Source organism: Symphalangus syndactylus, chromosome 2 (genome assembly GCF_028878055.3).
Source record: "Symphalangus syndactylus isolate Jambi chromosome 2, NHGRI_mSymSyn1-v2.1_pri, whole genome shotgun sequence".
NCBI lineage: Eukaryota > Metazoa > Chordata > Mammalia > Primates > Hylobatidae > Symphalangus > Symphalangus syndactylus.
In genome coordinates this window covers 117,460,491-117,469,387 of record NC_072424.2, presented here as the reverse complement: position 1 = coordinate 117,469,387, position 8,897 = coordinate 117,460,491, and the positions used below count along the sequence as shown (strand labels likewise).

General features: G+C 39.9%; 1 pseudogene; it reads left to right on the top strand.

Annotated features, from left to right (window-relative positions):
• Positions 1–7,828: 7,828 nt before the first annotated feature.
• On the top strand, positions 7,829–8,670 carry LOC129463448 (ATP synthase F(0) complex subunit B1, mitochondrial-like; annotated as a pseudogene).
• The last annotated feature ends 227 nt before the right edge of the window (positions 8,671–8,897 follow it).

Sequence of the window (8,897 nt, the reverse complement as noted above, 5' to 3'; positions counted from 1 at the left end):
TACAGGAACAAATAGGGGATGAAAATGGCAGATAAAAGGCAGGACTAGCTTGTAGCTCCTGCTCAGATGGACAGAACAGCATGTGGAGAGTCACATCATGAACTTCTGCTCCAAGAACTACTGCAGGAACATACCAGGAAAGCTAAGAGAATCCACAGACCTTTTGAAGGAACTGGATCACCACTGCAGGCTCCTTGAGACACTGAAAAACTGTGAGTCAGCTTGCTTCCTCAACGGGGAGCCTCATGTTGTGCAGCAAGTTCTCAGCCCTGGTCACCAGCTGCCTGGAAATAGACTCAGTGCTTTTGGGGGAGCACCATGGGAGTGAGACTGGCCTTTAGGACTGTGGACTGAATGGGAGTCAGGTGAGGCCTGTGACTGCTAGCTTTCCTCCACTTCCTTGGCGACCTGTATGACTCAGCAGAGGCAGCCATAATCCCCCCGGGAATATAACTCCATTGGACTGGGAATCACACCCCCATTCTCCGCAGCAGCCACAGCAAGCCCTGCCCAAGGAAAGGCTGAGCTCAAACACGGACATCCCTGCCCCCACGTGGTGGTCTTTCTCCACCTGCCCTGGTAGCTGAAGACAAAGGTCATAATCTCGGGACCTCTATGGCTCTGCTCACCACCTAAGAAACTTGAACACTTAACTTTAACCAGGTATCCTAGTGCAAGTTTGCATCCTCCCAGTAGGATGGCACCTGATGCACTCTTGAAAGCACCACCTCCTTGCTGGAGGCCAACCAACACAAAACCAGTACACTAAACAAAAACACAACCAACAACCTTCACAGATTCCACTTCAGTCTCCTGCTACCTCCACTGGAGCAGGTGCTGGTATCCTTGGCTGCAAGATCTGAAGACAGATCCCATCGCAGGACTCTTTGCAAACACTCACCAGTACCAGCCCAGAGCCTGGTAGCTCCACTGGATGGCTAGATACAGAAAAGCAAAAAAAAATCACTACATTTTGGCTCTCAGGAAGTCCCATTCATAGGGGGAGAGAGCATCACATCAAGAGAGCACCCCATGGGACAAAAGAATCTGAAGAGCAACCCTTGAATCCCAGATCTCCCCTTTGACATAGTCTATCCAATTGAGAAGGAACCAGAAAAACAATTCTGGTAATATAACAAAACCAGGTTATTTACCACCCCCAGAAGTTCATACCAGCTCACCAGCAAGGGATCCAAACCAAGACAAAATCTCTTAATTGCCAGAAAAAGAATTCAGAAGATCAATTATTAAGCTAATGAAGGAAATATCAAAGAAAGGTGAAGTCCAACTTAAAGAAATCAAAAACATGATACAAGATATGAAAGAAAAATTCTTCAGTGAAATAGATAGCATAAATTAAAAACAATACAACTTCTGGAAATCAAGGACACACTTAGAGAAATACAAAATTCACTGGAAAGTCTCAGTAATAGAATCAGACAAGCTGAAGAAAGAACTTCAGAGCTCAAAGACAAGGCTTTTGAATTAGCTCAACCCATCAAAGACAACGAAAAAAGAATTTTAAAAATGAACAAAGCCTCCAAGAAGTTTGGGACTATGTTAAATGTCCAAACCTAAGAATAATTGGCATTTCTGAGGAAGGAGAGAAATCTAAAATTTGGAAAACATATTTGAGGGAATAATTGAGGAAAACTTTCCTGGCCCTGCTAGAGATCCTGACATCCAAATACAAGAAGCTCAAAAAACACCGTGGAAATTCATCACAAAAAGATCACTGTGTAGGCACATAGTCATCAGGTTATCTAAAGTCAAGACAAAGGAAAGGATCTTAAGAGCTGTGAGGCAAAAGCATCAGGTAAACTATCAGATTAACAGCAGATTCCTCAGCAGAAACCATACAACCTGGAAGGGCTTGGGGGTCTTCTTAAAAAGAAGCCTCCTTAAACAAAATAATTATCAGCCAAGAATTTTGTACCCAGCAAAACTAAGTTTCATAAATGAAGAAAAGGTACAGTCTTTTCCAGACAAACAAATGCTGAGAGAATTCACCACTACCAAACCAGCACTACAAGAAACTGCTAAAAGGAGCTCTAAATCTTGAAACAAATCCTTGAAATAAACCAAAATAGAACCTCCTTAAAGCATAAATCTCACAGGACCTATATAACAATAACACAATGAAAAAAAAACAGGGTGTTCAGGCAACAAATAACATGATGAATAGAATAGTACCTCACATCTCAACACTGACATTGAATGTAAATGACCTAAATGCGCCACTTAAAAGATACAGAATGGCAGAATGGATAAGAATTCACCAACCAAGTTTCTGCTATCTTCAGGAGACTCACCTAACACATAAGGTCTCACATAAACTTAAGGTAAAGGGGTGGGAAAATTTTTCCCATGCAAATGGACACCAAAAGTGAGCAGGAGTAGCTATACTTATATCAGACAGAACAAACTTTAAAGCAATGGCAGTCAAAAAAGACAAGGAGGAAGTAACACTAGTCCAACAGGAAAATATCACAATTCTAAATATATATTCACCTAACACTGGGGCTCCCAAATTTATAAAACAATTACTACTAGACCTAAGAAATGTGACAGATGACAACACAGTAATAGTGGGGGACTTGAATACTCCACTGACAGCAGGAGACAAGTCATCAAGACAGAAAGTCAACAATGAAACAATAGACTTAAACTATACCCTAAAACAAGTGAACTTAATAGATATTTACAGAACATTCTACCCAACAACTGCAGAATATACATTCTATTCATTAGCACATGGAATATTCTCTAAGATAGACCATATGATAGGTCACAAAACAAGTCTCAGTAAATTTCAGAAAATCAAAACTGTATCATGTACTTTCAGATCATAGTGGAAAAAAAACTGGAAATCAACTCCAAAAGGAACCCTCAAAACCATGCAAATACGTGGAAATTAATAACCTGGTCCTCAATGATTGTTGGGTCAATAATGAAATCAAGATGGAAATTAAAAAATTCTTTGAACTGAACAATAATAGTGACACAACCCATCAAAACCTCTGGGATACAGCCAAAGCGGTGCTAAGAGGAAAGTTCACAGCATTAAGCGTCTACATCAAAAAGTCTGAAATAGTACAAATAGACAATCTAAGGTCGCACCTCACAGAACTGGAGAAACAAGAACAATCAAAACCCAAACTTAGCAGAAGAAAAGACATATTGAAGATCAGAGCAAAACTAAATGAAATTGAAACAAACAAACAAACAAACAATACAAAAGATAAGCGAAACAAAAAGCTGGTTCTTTGAAAGGATAAATAAAATTGATAGACCATTAGCAAGATTAACCAAGAAAAGAAGAGAGAAGATCTAAATAAGGTCAATTAGAAAGGGAATGGAAGATATTACAACTGATACCACAGAAATACAAAAGATTACTCAAGGCTACTATGAACACCTTTATGCACATAAACTAGAAAACACAGAGGAGATGGATAAATTCCTGTAAATATACAACCCTCCTAGATATAGAATCTCTGAACAGACTAATAACAAGCAGTAAGATTAAAATAGTAATAAAAAAATTGCCAACAACAAAAAAAGTACAGTACCAGACAGATTCACAGCTGAATTCTATTAGACATTCAAAGAATTGCTATGAATCCTATTGACACTATTCCAAAAGATAGAGAAAAAGAGCATCCTCCCTACATCATCCTATGAAGCCAGTATCACCCTAATATCAAAACCAGGAAAGGACATAACAACAATAACAAAAAAAACACTACAGACCAATATGCCTGATGAACATAGATACAAAATCTTCAACAAAATAGTAGGTAACCAAATCCAACAGCATATCAAAAAGATAGTCCACCATGATCAAGTGGGTTTTATACCAGGGATGCAGGGATGGTTTAACATATAGAAGTCAGTAAATGTGATAAACCACATAAACAGAATTAAAAACAAAAATCACATGATTATCTCAATAGATGCAGAAAAAGCATTTGACAAAATCCAGCAACCTTTATGATCAAAACCCTCAGCAAAATTGGCATAGAAGGGACATATCTTAAGGTAATAAAAGTCACCTACAACAAACCCAGAGCCATCATTACACTGAAGGGGGAAACCTTGAAAGCATTCCTCCTGAGAAATGGAACAAGACAAGGATGTCCACTTTCACCACTTCTACTCAGTACTGGAAGCCCTAGCCAGAGCAATCAGACAAGAGAAAGAAATAAAGGACATCCAAATCAGTAAAGAGGAAGTCAAACTGTTGCTGTTTGCTGATGATACGATCATATACCTAGAAAACCCTAAAGACAGGAGGCTGAGGCAGGAGAATCGCTTGAACCGAGGAGACGGAGATTGCAGTGTGCCGAGATCACACCACTGCACTCCAGCCTGGCAACAGAGCAAGATTCCATCTCAAAAAAGACAGACAGACAGACAAGAAGAAAGAAAGAAGGAAGGAAGGAAGGAAGGAAGGAAGGAAGGAAGGAGAGAGAGAGAGAGAGAGAGGCCAGGCGCAGTGGCTCACACCTGTAATCCCAGCACTTTGGGAGGCCGAGGCGGGTGGATCATGAGGTCAGGAGATCGAGACCATCCTGGCTAACACAGTGAAACCCCGTCTCTACTAAAAATACAAAAAATTAGCTGGGTGAGGTAGCGGGCGCCTGTAGTCCCAGCTACGCGGGAGGCTGAGGCAGGAGAATGGCGTGAACCCCGGGGGGCAGAGCCTGCAGTGAGCGGAGATCGCGCCACTGCACTCCAGCCTGGGCGACAGCGAGACTGTCTTAAAAAAGAAAGAAAGAAAGAAAGAAAGAAAGAAAGAAAGAAAGAAAGAAAGAAAGAAAGAAAGAAAGAAAGAAAGAAGGAAGGAAGGAAGGAAGGAAGGAAGGAAGGAAGGAAGGAAGGAAGGAAGGAAGGAAGGAAGGAAAGAAAGAAAGAAAGAAAGAAAGAAAGAAAGAAAGAAAGAAAGAAAGAAAGAAAGAAAAGGAAAGGAAGGAAGGAAGAGAGAAAAGGGATAGGGAGAGGGAGGGGAGGGGAGAGGAGGGGAGGGGAAGGGAGGGGAGGGGAGGGGAGGACAGGAGAGGAGAGGAAAGGAAAGGAAAGGAAAGGAAAGGAAAGGAAAGGAAAGGAAACTCTAAACACTCACCCAAAAAACTCCTAGAACTGGTAAGTGAATTCAGCAAAGTTCCAGAATACAAAATTAATGTACAAATCGGTAGCTCTACTATACACCAACAGCAGCCAAGCTGAGAATCAAATCAAGAACTCAATCCCTTTCACAATAGCTGCAAAAAATAAAATAGAATACTTAGGAAACTACCTAACCAAGGAGGTGAAAGACCTCTACAAGGAAAACTACAAAACACTGCTAAAAGAAATCATAGACAACACAAACAAATGGGAACACATCCCATGCTCTTGGACGGGTAGAATCAATATTGTGAAAATGACCATACTGCCAAAAACAGTCTACAAATTCAATACAATTCCCATCAAAATACCATTATCATTCTTCACAGAAATAGAAAAAAAAAATCCTAAAATTCATATGTAACCAAAAAAGAGCCCACATAGCCAAAGCAAGACTAAACAAACAAACAAAAAAAAATCTGGAGGCATCACATTACCTGACTTCAAACTACTATAAGGCCATAGTCACCAAAACAGTGTGGTACTGTTATAAAAATAGGCACATAGACCAGTGGAACAGAATAAAGAACCCAGAAATAAATATTTACAGCTAACTGAGCTTCGACAAGGCAAACAAAAACATAAAGTGAGGAAAGGTCACCTTATTCAACAAATGGTGCTGGGATAATTGGCTAGCCATATGTAGAAGAATGAAACTGGATCCTCATCTCCTACCTTTTACAAAAATCAACTCAGGATGGATCAAACACTTAAATCTAGGGCCTGAAACCATAAAGATTCTAGAAGATAATATCGGAAAACCCTCCTAGACATTGGCTTAGGTAAAGACTTCATGACCAACAATCCAAAAGGAAATGCAACAAAAACAAAGATAAATAGGTGGGACTTAATTAAACTAAAAAGCTTCCACACAGCAAAAGAAATAATCAGCAGAGTTAACAGACAACCCACAGAGTGGGAGAAGATCTTTACAATCTATACATCTGACAAAAGACTAATATCCAGAATCTACAAAGAACTCAAAGAAATCAGCAAGAAAGGCCGGGCGCGGTGGCTCACGCCTGTAATCCCAGCACTTTGGGAGGCTGAGGTGGGCAGATCACAAGGTCAGGAGATCGAGACCATCCTGGTTAACACGGTGAAACCCCGTCTCTACTAAAAATACAAAAAATTAGCCGGGGGCGGTGGCGGGCGCCTGTAGTCCCAGCTACTCGGGAGGCTGAGGCAGGAGAGTGGCGTGAACCCAGGAGGCGGAGTTTGCAGTGAGCCGAGATCGCACCACTGCACTCCAGCCTGGGCGACAGAGCAAGACTCCATCTCAAAAAAAAAAAAAGAAAGAAATCTGCAAGAAAAAAATAGACAATCCCATCAAAAAGTGAGCTAAGGACATAAACAGATGATTCTCAAAAGAAGATATACAAATGGTCAACAAGTATTAATATATGGAAAAATCCTCATCATCACTAATTATCAGGGAAATGCAAATCAAAACCACAATGCAATATCACCTCACTCCCTTAAGAATGGCCATAATCAAAAAATCAAAAAATAATAGATGTTGGCATGGATGTGGTGAAAAGGAAACAGTTTTACACTGTTGGTGGGAATATAAACTAGTACAACCACTGTGGAAAACAGTGTGGAGATTCCTTAAAGAACTAAAAGTAGATCTACCATTTGATCCCACTACTATATATCTACCCAGAGGAAAAGAAGTTATTATACGAAAAAGATACTTGCTCACGCATGTTTATAGCAGCACAATTTGCAATTGCAAAAAATATGGAACCAGCCCAAATGCCCATCAATGGGTATTTAAAGAAAATGTGACATATATAGAGATAGAGATAGAGATATACCACGGAATACTACTCAGCCATAAAAAGGAACGAAATAATGGCATTCACAGCAACCTGGATGGAATTGGAAACTATTATTCTAAGTGAAGTAATTCGGGAATGGAAAACCAAACATCGTATGTTCTCACTCACATGAGGGAGCTAAGCTATGAGGACCCAAAGGCATAAGAATGATACATTGGACTTCAGGGACTTGGGGGAAATAATGAGGAGTGGCAAGGGATAAAAGACTACACATTGGGTACAGTGTACACTGCTTGGGTGATGGGTGCACCAAAATTTCAGAAATCATCACTAAAGAATTTATTCATGTAACCAAACACCACCTGTTCCCTCAAAACCTATTAAAAAATGAAAAATAAAATATAAATAAATAAAACATAGGAACCCAAACCTAACACAACTGTAAAAAGAAATGCACAAATCCACAACTATGGTTGGAGATTAAAATTCACCTCTCTCAATATTTGATAGAACAAGTAGACAGAAAATTATCTAAAACATGGAATACTTGAATAATACTATCAACTAAGTTGACCTGATTGACATTTATAGAACAATCCACCCAGCAACAGTAGAATACACATTCTTCTCATGTGCATGTGAAATATTCATGTGTGTGTGAAACATAGACCATATTCTGGGACATAAAACCAGTCTAAATAAATTTAAAAGAATTTAGGTCGTACAAAGTCTATTCTGTAACTACAGAGGAATAAAATTTTTTAAATGAATAACATAGAAATCTCTAGAAACCAAACAACACACATCTATATAACCCAAATATTAAAGAATTCAAAAGGCAAATTGGCTCTGGTTGGAGTCACAGAGATGCTAAGACCACTGCCTGGGCCTTCGCTGACCATGCTCTCCCAGGTGGCACATTCTGCCGCCGCCATGGTGGCCCCCTCTCTGAAGAATACAGCCTTCATAGGTCCAGGGATATTGCAGGCAACAAAGACCTTTCACACAGGGCAGCCACGCCTTGCCCTTCTACCACCCCTTCCTGAATATGGAGGAAAAGTTCATTTGGGGCTGATCCCTGAGGAATTCTTCCAGTTTCTTTATCCTAAAACCCGTGTAACAGGACCCTATGTGCTCAGAATTGGGCTTATCTTGTATGGTTTATCCAAAGAAATATATATGATTACCCCAGAGACCGTCTCTACCACATCAATAGTATGGTTACTTGTCTAAATAATTTTAAAATATGGTGCCTCTATTGGAGATTTTGCTGAAAAATTCAATGAGCAAAAAATCGCCCAACTAGCAGAGGTGAAGCAGGCTTCTATCAGACAAATCCAGGATGCAACTGATTTGGAGAAGTCACAGCAGGCACTCATCCAGAAGCACCATAACCTTTTTGATGTGCAGAAAAACAACATTGCTATGGCTTTGGAGGTTACTGGGAACAACTGCATAGACTATATAAGGAAGTAAAGAATCACCTGGACTATCATATAACTGGGCAGAACATGATGCTTTGAAAGAAACGAGAACACATGATAAATTGGGTGGAGAAGCACGTGGTGCAGAGCATCTCTGCACAGCAGGAAAAGGAGACAATTGCCAAGTGCATTGCCGACCTAAAGCTGCTGGCAAAGAAGGCTCAAGCACAGCCAGTTATGTAAATGTATCTATCCCAATTGAGACAACTAGAAACAGTTGATTGACTAAATGGAAACTAGTCTATGTGACAAAATCTTTCTGTGTTGTCGTATTTCTGTATTCTGTATTTTTAGGAGAGGTAAACTATAACTTCGGTAGAAGTTTCCTCTTCTAAAAATGAAAAGTTTGTTTCATATAGTGGGAGAACTAAATCTATTGGCCAGTCAGATGGTTCTCATCCTTCTTACTCTGCATTTCAGTTGTTCCATGATCACTTTTGAGTAAGCAGTTTGCCTTTAT